The sequence below is a fragment of the Myotis daubentonii genome, chromosome 3 (genome assembly GCF_963259705.1).
Source record: "Myotis daubentonii chromosome 3, mMyoDau2.1, whole genome shotgun sequence".
Lineage (NCBI taxonomy): Eukaryota > Metazoa > Chordata > Mammalia > Chiroptera > Vespertilionidae > Myotis > Myotis daubentonii.
The window spans coordinates 6,843,653-6,858,073 of NC_081842.1; the positions used below are offsets into that span (position 1 = coordinate 6,843,653).

Genomic DNA, 14,421 nt, shown 5'->3' on the forward strand with positions numbered 1-14,421 from the left:
GAGGGCCGGACTATAGTTTAAAAAAAACTATGAACAAATTCCTATGCACACGGCACATATCTTATTTTGAAGTAAAAAAACAAAACGGGAGCAAATTCAATATTTGTATTTGCATGTGGCCCGCGGGCCGTAGTTTGAGGACCCCTGCGAATAGATGCTGCTGGGACCGGGTGCACGCGTACCTCTGTGGGAGCCGCCTTCAGTGCTTTGGGGTGTATCTCAGAAGCGGGATTGCTGGGTCACATGGCAGCTCTCCGTTTAACTTTTGGAGGAACCTCCATGCTGCCTCCCACGCGGCTTCACCACTTTCCATCCCACCAACAGGGGCTGGAGTCCCAGTTCCTCCACCTCCTCTTCAGCACTTGTTGGTTTGTGATTTTTTAAAAAATAGTAGCCATCCTAACGGATGTGAGGGGGTAAAAGATTACTTTTTAATGTGATCTGCAAAGGCTGGGCTTTAGAAAAAGTAATCAGCTTTGAAACATTGGAAAATGAAAACTCATGATTTTAAAACACAGGTAGCCAAAAATAAGTAAACAAACAAACAAACAAAAAACAGCATTTCCCAGGAGGCTGTTGTGTGAGCGTGACCCGAAGATCCTTTCGTTTGTTACCTGGCTGAGACGTCCCAGGCCATCCCTGCCCACTCACATGACACAGGGAGGCAGAGGAGGGGCAATAGGGCTGCATCCTGGGCACGTACCTCTGGCCTGGATGACCCACCAGAGCCTTTTCAGGTGCAAAGCAGCACTCCCCAAGAGCAGTACAAGGCGAGCCACACATGGGAGATGATGGTGGCTGTTATTAAGATTTGAAATATTATAGACTCACAGGAAGCTTCAAAAATAGCACAGAGAGGTCCCATGTGCCTTTCACTCCGTTTTCCCCAGGCTTGTATCTTACATAACTATGTATCTACTGTAAAAACTCTTACATAACTGCAGCACTAAGAACAGATCTCTCAAACCAGGAAAACTGAAGTTGGCACAGCGCGTGTGCACCCAATTCTGTCATTTTATCACAGCTGCAGACTCACGCGACCAGCACTGCCATCAAGATTCAGCACTGTTCCCTGCTGGGAGGACCTCGATCTGTGTCGCCTTTACAGTCACCTCCTGCTCCCCGCCACCCGACTCCATTGGCCATGTTTCCTTTCGGGAATGCCATATAAATGGCCCCATACAGTGTGTGACCTTTGGAAACTAGCTTTTCGTTTTGTTTTTCTAACTCAGCATAACGCCCTTCCGACCCATGCAGGGCGATGCGTGTATGAGCAGTCCCTTCCTTTTTACTGCTGTATAATATTCCACGGCACGGCCGACCCACTCACCCACCGAAGACACAGGATTTCCCCGTTTCTGTCTACTATAGATAAAGCCTCTATAAACAACTGTGCATAGGGTTTCCTGTGGGCACGAGTGGTCATTCCTCTGGCATAAATGCCCACGAATGCATCTCTGGCCACGTAGTAAGTGGGTATTGGTAAAATGGAGGGCAGCAGGAAACAAGGAAGACTACATAGGAGATGAACCGATTCCATAAAAAAAGCCACAGGCACGAGTCTATAGGACATTGTGGTTGTCACTCATTCATAGGGTCACCAGGAGGCAGGGCCGCATCAATGCCACATAATACACACGTTAAGTGGATGTTTAGTTTTGTGTTTTTATTGATTTCAGAGAGAGGAAAGGAGAGGGGGAGAGAGAAACGTCAATGATGAGAGAAAATCATCGATTGGCTGCCTCCTGCATGCCCCCTACTGGGGATTGAGCCTGCAACCTGGGCATGTGCCCTGACCAGGAATCAAACCATGTCCCCCTGGTTCATGGGTCGATGCTCAACCACTGAGCCACACTGGCCTGGCTGTATGTTTAGTTTTTAAGATCCAGTTTCTCCCCCTCCTCACCAGCATCTGGTTCAGAGTTTTTATTCTGGTCATTCTCAGAGAGGTATAGTGGTCTCTTGCTAACGTTTTAATCTGCATTTCCTTCCCTAATGGCTAATGAGATTAAACACCTTCTCAATGTGCTACCATTTGTAAATCCTCTTCAGTAAAATGTCTCTTCTTGTCTCTTGCCCATGTTCTAATCTAGTTGGACTGCCAGGGTTTTCGATTGCTCTGTTTTGAAAGTTCCTTATACATCTAGATCCTTTGTTGAATACGTGGTTGCAAATATATTCTCCCTGGTTAGGGCTTGTCTTTTCATCCTCTTCACAATTTTGATGAAATCCAACTTATCAGTTTTTCCATTTTGGATTGTGCTTTTGGTGCCACATCTAAGACCCTGCACGGGGCTCTAAGTCCCAAAGGTTTTCTCCTATATTTCTTAGAAAAGACTTACCTTTTTATAGTTCACATGTAAGTCTAATATCCAATTTGATTTCATCTGTGTATAAGATGTGAGGTTACAGTTCGAGTTCATTTTTGTGCTTAGAGGTGTCCAATTGCGTCAGCACCACTGAATCGCTCTTGCACCTTTGTCCAAAACCAGACGGCCACACCTGTGCGGGTCTGTTTCCGGTTCTCCTTCCTGTCCTATTGATTTCTGCGTCTATCCTTGCGCCCACACCACTCGGCAGAGATCCATCAGCACAGTCTTGATTGCCATCACTTTACAGGAAGTCTTATAATTGGGTAGACTGGTTCCCTTGCCTTTTCAAAATGCTTTCAGCCATTCTGGCTCCTTGCCCTTCCATATAAGTTTTAGAACAATCTTGTCTACCAAAACTCTTGTCAGGATCCACATATGTAATTTTGGTAACATTTTATTTAACAGAACACATCCCAAATATTATCATTTCAACGTGTGAGTCACATTACAACTCCTTTGTAACTTCCTCATACTAAGTCTTGAAAATCCCGGCTGTGTTTCATACTTCGAGCCCATCCCCATTCGATCAGCCGCATTTCAAGTGCTCAGCAGCCAGCCCTGGCAGAGAGGCTCAGGATACTTTTTTAATCCAGACGTACATTTCCCACTGGATGCATGCCCTCATGACACTATTAAAAGCACTAAAGAAAAAAATAATGAAAGGAAAAAATCACACACAAAAAAGTGATTTTCACTAACGTGCTGCAGAATTGTTCTGAAAGATGCGCTGTGAGGGCCAAGGTGGGAAAAGTAGGTGGGTAGAGATGAGTTTTGTGACCAATAAATCTGTGACGTGCTGCAATTCCCATTCTGGAGTTTTGACACATAATGGCACATTAAAGGCCCTGAGAAGTCCTGCAATAGAAATCTGTGGGAATGTGTTTAGCCCAGCAGTTCCTGAATTTACCTGGGCCGGGAACACGCCAGTACAAGGGAAGGGGCTGATCCTGCTGTGACCGGACAGGCACCAGGGACCAGGGAGTGAGCTTGACTCTGCCGCTGACTAGACGTGAAACCTCGAGCTCCTTATTTCCCCTCCGTGGGCCTCCGTTTCCTCATCTATACAAGGAGAGAGGTAGAGTATCTAATACAGCAATCACTCCTCATTGCTTATTAACCAACGAAGCTCAAACTCATGAATCTGGCACTGACGATTCTGTAAACTAATGTGACTTCCCTTTCTTTTTAATTTTATTTCTAATTATACATGATGAGTTGCTCCATCCAAATGAGGTGACTTCCCTGCCCCAGGAGTTTATATTTCTGTTTTTTTCTGATCCTCCACTACATCCTCTCCCACTGGCACAACCGCCTTCTGTCTCACTGGGTCCTCTCTCCCTGTCTGTCTGTCTGTCTGTCTGTGGCTGCAATTGCCATTATTAAAGCACCCCCACCCTCCCAGCTGTCACTGTCCATGCCCCATCCTGTCTCTCCTGCCACAGTGAGCCCACCATGAGTGCAGAATCGGAGTCTGACGGCTCGGCCCGGCCTCAGGTTTGGTGACTGACTGTATCTGGAGCATTTCATCGTCTAGAGCAGTGGTCGGCAAACTGCGGTTCGCGAGCCACATGCGGCTCTTTGGTACCTTGAGTGTGGCTCTTCCTAAGCCTTAGGAGTACCCTAATTAAGTTAATAACAATGTACCTCCCTATATAGTTTAAGTTTAAAAAATTTGGCTCTCAAAAGAAATTTCAATCATTGTACTGTTGATATTTGGCTCTGCTGACTAATGAGTTTGCTGACCACTGGCCTAGAGCAGTGGTTCTCAACCTTGGCTGTGAAAGGCGCACCGCCCACCTCTCCGGGCGGTGCAGGAGGAGGAGTCTGGCCACTGGGCTCTGGAATCCCTCCGCGCCCGCCGTAGGGCCTGGCCTCCCCGTAGCGGGTCCGAGTGTCCCGACTGGCCAGCGGCGGGCCGAGGGGTAGGGCCAGGCGGCGACCGACCACGGGGGAGGTCGTGGGAGTGGAAGGCCTCACCGCCTGGCTCTTTCCTCCCTTCCCCCGTGGTCGGCTCCCCACTTGCCTGCGCTGGGGCCGGGGGTCCATGCGGCCCTCAGGGCCCGGTCAGGGGGGCCTGCGTGGGCCGTGCTGCTGGCGGCCTCGGGCATCGGCTCCCCGGCCCACAGCGGGAGCCCAGCGCAGGCTGCCACCCGCCCGCTGCCCCCCGGGCCGGGCCCACGTGGGCCGCGTGGACCCCCGGCCCCTGTGCGGCAGCGGCGGCAGCGGAGTGGGGCGCGTGCCCTAGCCCGGGGAGGCCACGTGCTGCAGTGTGCCGGCCCCGTGGGCCAGGCCTGCTCCGAGCGGATGCTGCTCTTCCGGAGCTGGGCCGCTCCGCCGGCCGCACCCTGTGTGCTGGGCCTGTGCCGCCCAGACGCGCCGCTGCAGGAGTCCTGGTCCGCCCGCAGGCCGGCTGCAGGTGCTGTGCGGGAGGGCCATCCTGCCTTGTGGCGTGTTCGAGCGACAGCAGCGGGAGCCGGGCGATGACTGCGCTCTCCATCTTGCCTTGGGTCCTCCATTTTGGGACAGAGCCATGTGCTTCTTCCCGGAAGACGCCGCTGCTAGCCACACCCAGGATTTCTCTAGACTAACCAATAATAATCAAGGGAAGTGCACGCCATCACTATGACCACATCCTGTACCGACTCGCGCCTGGCCAATCGGCGGGGCCCACAGTCCCCTCTCCTGCCCTCACTCCGCCCCCCTATAAAACCCACAGTCCCATCAGGCCTCGCGCTCTCGGCCACTGGACTTTCCGATGTGTCGGTGGGTCTGGTGAACGGGGAGCACAAACCGGCTTGCATTAAAAGGACTCTTTGCTTTTGCATCGGACTGACCGGCTCCCTGGGGGTCTTGGGAACCTTGAAATCTGGGCACAACAGCTGCACCTTAGACTCACCTGGGAATCTTTTTAAAATCCTGATTTCTGGGCCTCATCCTCCGGAAATTCTGTTTCTTTGTTATGGGGTGGGGCCACAACATTAGTAACAAACAGAATTTCTGGAGGATGGGGCCCAGAAATCAGGATTTTAAAAAGATTCCCAGGTGATTCTAAGGTGCAGCCAAGGTTGAGAACCACTGGCCTAGAGGCTAATTCCCAGAGCCACCTTATCTGACCCACCGGCTCCCAATCCAGGATGGAGAGTAGATGTGGGAAGCAGAGTCCCCCTGTGAGTAACCCTAACAGGACGGAAATGGAACAGTGGGCCTGGGCCGCTATGACACACAACCCACCAGCAGCTGCCTAACTTCAGGAAGCTTTCCGCTCCCCAACGGCTGCTGTGCCAGACACGGGAATCGGGAGCAGGGCGGCACCTGAGTGACGTGGCACAGACCTACATGGTCCAACCAGCCCCCGGGCCTCCTGAAGCCCTCTCAGGGCAAGGTTCTTCAACGGACAGAGCAGTGGGTCTTTCATTCCCACGGCTTCCTTCCGCTCCCATCTAAGATCATTTTTTTAAAATATATATATATTTTATTGATTTTTTTACAGAGAGGAAGGGAAAGGGACAGAGAGTTAGAAATATCGATGATGAGAGAGAAACATGGATCAGCTGCCTCCTGTATACCCCCTACTGGGGATGTGCCCACAACCAAGGTACATGCCCTTGACTGGATTCGAACCTGGGACTCTTCAGTCTGCAGACCGACGCTCTATCCACTGAGCCAAACCGGCTAGGGCTAAGATCTTTTTTTTTTTTTCCTAACAATGTGAATGGCTGTAAAGCATATGCATAGTTTTAGAGGCCAAAAGCGCCCCTCCCCCTCCCTTCTTCCGATCCGTTCCCAGGTCGACTCTCTCCAGTCCTTGGGTTTTTCTGCTATATCTACTTCCACATCTCGAAATAACAGGCTTCTACTGAGGCTCCCTACCTTCTTAGTTCTTACTATTGTAGATAATAGTTCACTTTCTTACATGCTCTCCCTTCCCCTCGCTCCCCAACATAATTCTGGTTAAATTAGTGCATATAATATGATGACTCTGAAAATATTATTGAGGGCTCAATAAACTGCCCTATAGGGAACGCTAAAGTTCATTACTAGTACAACCTTCTAGGGGTAATTGACTTATTTTTTACATTTGCTTAGTTCTTGTTTGTATGTGAATTTTGTTGCCACAGTGTGTAGATTTTATGTTGTTTTCCCTTCACCATCATTCGGAGTTGTTTGTTCTCTTGGTATAAATGGAGCCCATTTCCTGAGGCCTCTTGCTTCCATTCTCTTGGTTTAGGCCTTTGATCTGGGAGCACGTTTTCCTGTAGTTTCCTTAGCTTGGTGCCTAGGAGGTAAATCTTTTATGAGGACTGACCACATCTGCAAATGTCTTTATTCTAATCCCACATGATGCTGGGTTGCTTGAGCATATGGTGGTTTTTACACAGAACAAGGAAAGCAGGACTCCATCGTCCTTCAACTTCCAGTGTTACAGCTGAGAAGTCTGATGTCTTTCTAGCCAGCAACCCTTTTTATGCAACCCCCAAGCCTCTGAATCTTTTAGAATTTTTATTTTAGCTGCAGTGACCTCAAGTTTCCTGGCCTATTTTAATGCTGAGCACAGGTTGGCACCCAGGCATTCATGTCTTTTGGCCTGAAAAAGATTTTTAAAATATATTTTTATTGATTTCAGAGAGGAAGGGAGGAGAGACAGAAACATCAATGATGAGAAAGAATCATTGATTGGCTGCCTCCTGCACGCCCCACACTGGGGACCGAGCCTGCAACCCAGGCATGTGCCCTGACTAGGAATCGAACCATGAACTGCTGCTTCAGAGGTTGATGCTCAACCACTGAGCCACGCCAGCTGGGCTTCTTGTATTATTTCTTTTATTTCTCCTGTTTTCTCTTTCTGAACTTCTCAGTTTCATCAAAGACAACATCTATATTTCTGATTTTCACGTCTTGCTCTTTAAGAGGGATTTCTGAGCAAAGAGGGGAGAGAGAGGTCTATACTCTGCCATCTTAAAAATAGAAACTGAGGTAACATTAACTTTATTACGTTGATTAGAGCTTTACCTGGCAGTCATCTTTTCACTTAACAAAAAGGGGGGAGGGGGTGTGAGCACTGATTCTTATTAAATAGTAGGCCTCGTGTGACAGACACAGAATTTTAAAACTAGGCCCCCTGGGAGCTTGGAAAAGGCCCTCCTGCACCCTCGGCCTCGGGATGGGGAGCACCGTAGAGAATGAGCAGTGTCACCGAGTCCAGAGGAGGCAGATGTGCTGGAGAAAACACCCAGGGGGGACATAAGGGACCCAGATAACAGGGCCAATTAATAGAGCTGAAGTGGCCTGGTGGGAACAAGGGTCTCCGTGAACCTCTTGACTAATAAGGTGCTAAGATTATATTTATGTTTTTGGTCACAATAAAAGGCAAAATTACTATAACTAATTAGCATACTTTTTTTTTTCTTAACTTACAACAGGCCAAAGGCCTTCAGAGTTACAAAACACTTGGAATACTCCTTCTCAAAGGCGTACTCTTTGTCCAGCAGGTACAGTCCCTTCTCCCCAGAGAGCCAGTGGGAGGTGGCAGTCTGCTCACAGGAAACATGATTTAAGGACATTCCACCTCTAATGGGTTTGCTCCCAGCCCCATCAAGGGCAGAAGGCCAGTTAGTCAGGTGTTATGACGACACTTGCAATATATCAACGCCTGCAGCTCGAAGTTGGAGACACAACCCTGCTGGCCATCGACGAGTCAAATGGAGCCAATAACCTAGGGCACCTCTCAGTAAGGAAAGGATCATTCACACCAGCACCCACTCATGCGCCCCCTGAACTCCATTGCCCCATTTCTGTTTTCTTTCATCGCAAAAATCCTGGGAAGAACTCCCGTGGCTTCCTCACCTCCCATTCTCTCTCCAATGGGGAAAACCTCTTCTCCTTGTCACATACCCTCCACCAGCCGCGCCCTTCCCTCCGGAGACCTGTCTTCTGCGGTCTCCCAGTCTTTTTCTTCTTTCCATGCCCTGGGAGCTCCCTCCTAAGCCCCTCTTCATCCCCATCTCCCATCTAAAGCCACTACAGGGGGTAACCCGGCTGGCCCCTGTCATCTCTCCCTCTGCACCCAGCACCTACCCCATCATCTCTTAAGGCCATGGCCCCAGTCCAAGGCCCTCCCAAGGCCCTGGACCCCACCTGATGCCTGGTTCCTGGCACCACCCAACATTTTGTTAATATGTCTGCAAAAGTGTTTTTACAAAATACTATTCCCTGCACTTAAGCTGACAGCTTCAACTGGCATCCTTGGTTCAAACAGCTGCAAGGAATATAACTTCCAGTATAAGTATTGACTTCTTAAAATAACAGCGTATGTCACTCTTCTAAACATGTCCCCTGGGCCCCAGCACTGCGGTGTGATGCCCACTGCCATCTACTATGAAACACACCAACGGCTCTTTACATCAGGAAGCTCACAGCACTTCTTTCTCTGTGGTCTGTCTCCACCACTGCAGACACTGAGCCCAATGTTACATATTCCTGCTCAAGACGACTACTGATCACACTTCAAATAGGCATAGGAAGCTATTAGTCTTGATTTTGTATGGCCATTAGGGTGTGCTAATTTCTTCTGGATTGAGTTATTATTGCAATCACTGAGACCCCACTGAGCACCACAGGAAATACAGTGTCGGCTTCGGTGAACAGTCACCTTCAGTGAGGCAGGTAGGGCTTTCCCCCACAACCAGTTCACAGATCATGGGCAAATGTTCACCTCTGCCCCGTCTCCATGTTTATAATGTGAGTGCAGGAAATCTTGTTCCACAGACAAGACTGGAATGGAATGGAAGATGGGAATGGAAGAGCTTGATTATGGCAGTGGCTCACAGCCACTCACCAAGGACACCATAAATGCCAACGGTCCCCACTTCCTCCGGCAGCTTGAGGGCGCCTTCCATCTGCCAGAAGTCCGAGGTCTTACCCCACCGTGGGCTCACTCCCCATACACCCACACATCTGTGGACACCCTGAGATTTCCACATCCCAGAACCTCGGCTCACACCAAGATTGGGGATGGGGTCGCCGTCTCCTAGAGGAAGAGGAAGGTGAGGGCCCTGGGCCCTGGGCCAGGGTTATCCCACCCCAGAGGGGCAGTTTGAAGATGCCGCTCATCTGCAGGGCCCTGATTCCCCCTAATCACCTCCCGCCCCTGCACACCTGTCATATGCACCTCAGTAAATGGCACCTCTTGTCACCCACCACACATTCCCTAACCAAACCAACAGCAAGACCTGCCTCGCTCTGGAAATACACATTGTCCTCACTCCTCATTTCCCCTTCTTTCTCCCCCATTTCTAGTGGAACCTTGTGGGGCCTGGATTCCCCATGTGTCAGCCACAGGGTCATCTCTGAAAAGACACGGATTCTGTCCCTCCCTCCCCAAACCCCCAGCGGCATCCACTTGGCGTTCAGGATAAACCCTGGTGGACAGCCTGTGCGGCCGCCCTGTGCTTCCTCCCCCAGCCACACGGGTCCTTCTCATCCTTGGGCACACAAAGCTGTTCCCACCCCAGGGCCTTTGCACTTGCCATTCATCTGCCGGGGACACCCTCACCCCAGATCTCCACTGAGCCCCTCAAAGCACTGGTCTCCTGCTCAGATCTTCCTAGTCCTGACAGCCCGAGTGCACCCACCCCTACCTATACCACCGCCTCCACCTGCTGGCGATCCTTCCCGCTCCCTGCTCTCACCACTGCCAACCTGACACAGTCTTGTTGTTTATTGGTGATACCTTCCTCCCTCCAGACCGTGAGGTCCACCGAGCAGAACCTCTCTCTCGCTCTCTGTAGTGCCAGGCATGTCATAGGTGCCATTTCATAAATACTTGTTGAATGAATGGACTCATGAACGATGAGGTAAACTGGACAGGGACCACCCACACTTCACACATGTGAGAAGGACGCGAGGAAGCATTTAAGTCCCTGCTTTCCATCCCAACCTCTGGAGCCACGTGTCTGAGAGCTGCCTTAAACCTGCAGAATGGCAGAGGGTTCCTTTCCTGACCTTCTGCAGAGACGGTATCGAAGGAGCAGCACCTGAGGTGTGCCCTAAGGAATGGGGCTCTTTCTCAAATACAATTTCTCCAAGAAAAGCTACTAACCCCTACGGCGGTTAATTTTTAAATTTGTCTGTCTTCTGAAAAACCAAACTGTCCCTTTTACTTCCAGAACCAAACAGATCCTTACATTCCTTGTGGGCAACGTTTCTGCAGAAGTATGAATCCAAGCTATCAAGGGGTAACAGATAAATGTTACTGCCTTTTCCTTTCACAGCCCAAACTGTGGTTCTCCTCTTGCTTAGCCATCGCCACAGGCAGCGATGTCAGGGAATGCAGACAAGCGGAGTGGAGCCGTGAAAATGCGGAGACTGTGAGATGTCCAGGCTGTGAAACAATGTGGGGTGGGGTGTGTGAAGGGGGGGGTGCCTCACTATAAAAACCAAGTACCTTACATATGTGCACTCTCTGGGCAGAGCTCTCATCCTTGCCTTTTAAGATTTATCTCAAAACCAGTTGTCCATTTTCTTTTCATCCTTAAAAGCACCTTCAGGGACGAAGCTGGGTTCTCCAAATGCATCAGGGGGGTCGGGCTTTTACGGGAGGGGCTGAAGCAAAAGTGGTTTTTGCAGGCGGGCATCTTTTCTGACCCACAGGGGCCCGCCCGTCTCCGCTCACAATGGTTTCTACCATGTTCATCTGCCATGGCGAGGGGCGAGCGGAGGGAACAGGCCACTTCGGAGCGTCTGTGGGAACGCCTCGTCCACCCCACTAAGAGCCCCACAGAGGTAAACACACAGTAACCGAGCGGCCAGGCGGGTCTGTGTGTCCGTGAGCTCGCACCCCTGACGAGGACCCTCCTGCGCACACCTGCCCCATCGGAGGCTGCAGGCCTGGCCCTCCACCTGTCTGCGCCCGGTGCCCCTCCCCGCGGCCACCACCCGAGGGCGGGCACCTGCCAACTGTCCCCGCTCTGCCTGCCTCCCCTCTGCCGCCCACGGGGTTACAGAAGCAGGACGCAGGGGGCTCTCGGGGGCGCGAGCAGCCCCGCCGCCCAGACCCCCGCTTCTATACCCGCGGGGCGAAAGCCCAGGGACCCTCCCGTGCGCCCCGGGGGCTGTGCCCCGCGTGGAGCGAGCGACAGCACGAGGGGGCAGGCGGCGACCCAGGCCCCGGGGGCGGGGACGCGGGCCGGGGGCGGAGGAGCCCCCCGCGCCGCGCCCACGGGAGAGCGAGGCCCGTGGCCCGCGCGGGCAGGGACGGTGGGCGCTGGGCGGCGGGCCCGGAGCGCCCCGGCGGCGGGGCGGGCGGCGGGCCGCACGCAGGGCGATCCCGGAGCGGCTCCGGGAAATCCAGCCGGGTTTTGACTCCGATCGCCCGCGGTGCCCGCAGCCGGCGAATGTAACAAAGAACAGTCGGCATGGCGGCTGGACCGGGGCGGCGGCGGCGGCGGCGGCGGCCGGGCGGGGCTGGGGCGGCGGGCGGGCGGGCGGGCGCGCGGGTGAAGCGGGCGCGGGCCGGGCGGGGGCGGCGCGCGCGGGGGCGGCCGGCGGGCGCGGGGCCCCAGGCTTTACCTGCCTTTGGAATGTGCAGAGCGGGATCGGATCCGGACTCCGGGTTGCGATCCGCTCCGGAAACTGCGCAGCACCGGAAGCCGGGGGGCGGCGGCGGGGTGTTCTGGGAGTTGTAGTTCGCGGCGGGGAGAGGGCGCGGGCGGCGTGGCTCGGGAGCGGGCTGCCTGGACGGGGCGGCGTGGACCGGGAGCGGGCGGCGTAGCCCGGGATCGGCGGCGTGGACCGAGGTCCCGAACTGCCTGGACGGGGCCGCCTGGACCGGGAGCGAAAGGCATGGACTAGGGAGAAGGAGACGGGGTGAGCTGGCTACTGGATCCGGATCGTCCGGAGAAGAGGCCGGGTTCCGACGGCCCTTTACCTGGAGCGGGAGGAGGTGCCTGGTGGCCACGCGCTACCCCTTCCCACGAGGCGTGGTTCGGCCCCGCAGCCCCCGCGGAGAGGCGCACGGACGGCTCGCACAGCCCTCTATGCTTCTGGTGGCTCCGGCGAGCCCTGATTTCTTTTGAGGGCCAGTGGGAGAAGGGGTCGAATTTTTTTTTTTTTATTTTTAAATCGGGCTTGAGGTTTGCTGCCCAATCATAGTTTCTGAATTTAGCCGCTGGGCTGCTGCGATTCCTGGCATCTTTCTTGTGTGTCTGTAAACTTCAGCGATTGCTCAGCTCCCAACGAGCTCGTAAACTAGAGGCCCAGCTTCTGGCTGGCGAGAGGCAGAGCTGGGCATTGAGTCCAGGCGGAGTGGGCTGTCCGCCCTGAGCCACGGTGAGGCCAGACCACTTCCTGGCACCCAGTGTTTCTGCCCCCTTCCCCCCTACCAGGCTTGGTTAGCTTGTGTGGCCTCCACCCCTCCATCAATTGTAGTGTGGAAACAAAATATTAGAAATGGAAGGGAGTAGAGGGTCTTTTAACCTGGTTCTGGCCTTCCCGAGTCAGAGAAGTAAGCTGCCCTGTTCATTTCTGCCTGGCCAAAACCCCCATTAGTAATGTCAAAAAGAGGTGATGACCTGGGGGGAAGTTATTTGAAATTGGTATCAGCAAGGACTCAAGTCCTTATGAACCAATAAAACAGTAAGTAACCCAACAGAAAAACACACAGTCCATGAACAGTTCACAGCAAGGAAAATACAAGGCTCCTGGTCAGTGTGGCTCAGTGGTTGAGCATTGACCTGTGAGCCGGGAGGTCATGGCTGGAATCCCTGCCAGGACCTGTGCTGGGGTGGCAGGCTGATCCCCTGGAGGGGGCGTGCCTGAGGCAGCCAATCAATGATTCTCTTTCATCGTTGATGTTTCTCCCTCCCTCTCCCTCTCTGAAATCAATAAAAATATATATTTTTAAAAATACAATGGCTCGGAAGGTTATGAGAAGCCACCCACCTACTGTAATAAGAGGAAAAGTAGATTGCAGTGAGATCATTTTTATCTGTCATATTAGCAAAGACTTTAAAAGTATATTCTCATTATTTTGAAGAGACTCTAGTAGAAAATCAGCTCTCTCTTCCTTTCCTGGTGGGAGAAGGAGCTGGTATGGAGGGGATTTATCCGGCAGCCAGGTTCACGTGTATGAGGTTAGTCCCACGTCCCCAGGTGGGAGGAGGACCCTTGGAGAGGAAGGTGTGGGGTGTCATGCTGCAAGGGGCTCATTTCTCTGCTCTCCCGACACCCTGCAGTGACTTCCCCTTGGCAGTGACAGTTCTGGACCACAGCCTCCCAGGCCTTTGGGCGTCTGACCTGTGCCTCTCACCTCCGCCCTGCGCATACTAGCCATACTAGCCGAGCTGCTTTCTGTTCAAACATGTTCTTGGGGTCTTTTGTGCCCATCCCCTCCCTCTTGGAACACTCCCGAGTTTTCCACCATTACCCCTTCATGCCTCAGGCCTTTGCCCAGATGCTCCCCAACCTCTAACGGCAAACAACACAACTGCTCATATCAGTGGTTCTCAACCTTCCTAATGCTGTGACCCTTTAATACAGTCCCTCATGTGGTGGTGACCCCCAATCATGAAATTATTTTCATTGCTACTTCATAACTGTAATTTTGCTAGTTATGAATCATCATGTAAATATCTGATATGCAGGATGTATTTTCATTGTTACTGATTGAACATAAAGCATAGTGATTAATCACAAAAACAGTATGTAATTATATATGTGTTTTCCAATGGTCTTAGGCGACTCCTGTGAAAGGGTTGTTCGACCCCCAAAGGGGTCGCGACCCACAGGTTGAGAACCACTGGCTCATATGCACCCACCACACTCCCACGTCCCCCTCCTAGTGATGGCACTCGCAATTCCCAAATGCCCAGGTGGCTGTTCTCTGCGCCTCTCACACTAAATATGTCCCAGGACACATACACAAAAACAGGTCACTTACAGAAAAATCGACAGGTCACAGCAAGAGCGAAAAACTAGATGAGCTCAACCCCCGAGCCGTTCTCAGCGCTGCCCTGAGCACGGCTGCGGTTCAGAGTCACAGCATCCTTGCCGC

The 14,421-nt window shown here is 52.4% G+C and overlaps 1 protein-coding gene across 2 annotated transcripts in view; it reads right to left on the reverse strand.

The window, feature by feature from the left end:
* Positions 1-12,025, reverse strand: part of PRDM15 (PR/SET domain 15) — a 50,574-nt gene extending 38,549 nt beyond the window's left edge. Inside the window, exon 1 of one of the 2 annotated variants that reach the window (XM_059686508.1) lies at positions 11,940-12,025. The gene's annotated coding sequence lies outside the window, so the exon portion shown is untranslated. The remainder of the gene's footprint in view (positions 1-11,939) is intronic. The other variant, XM_059686509.1, reaches the window with a different exon arrangement.
* Positions 12,026-14,421: the final 2,396 nt, after the last annotated feature.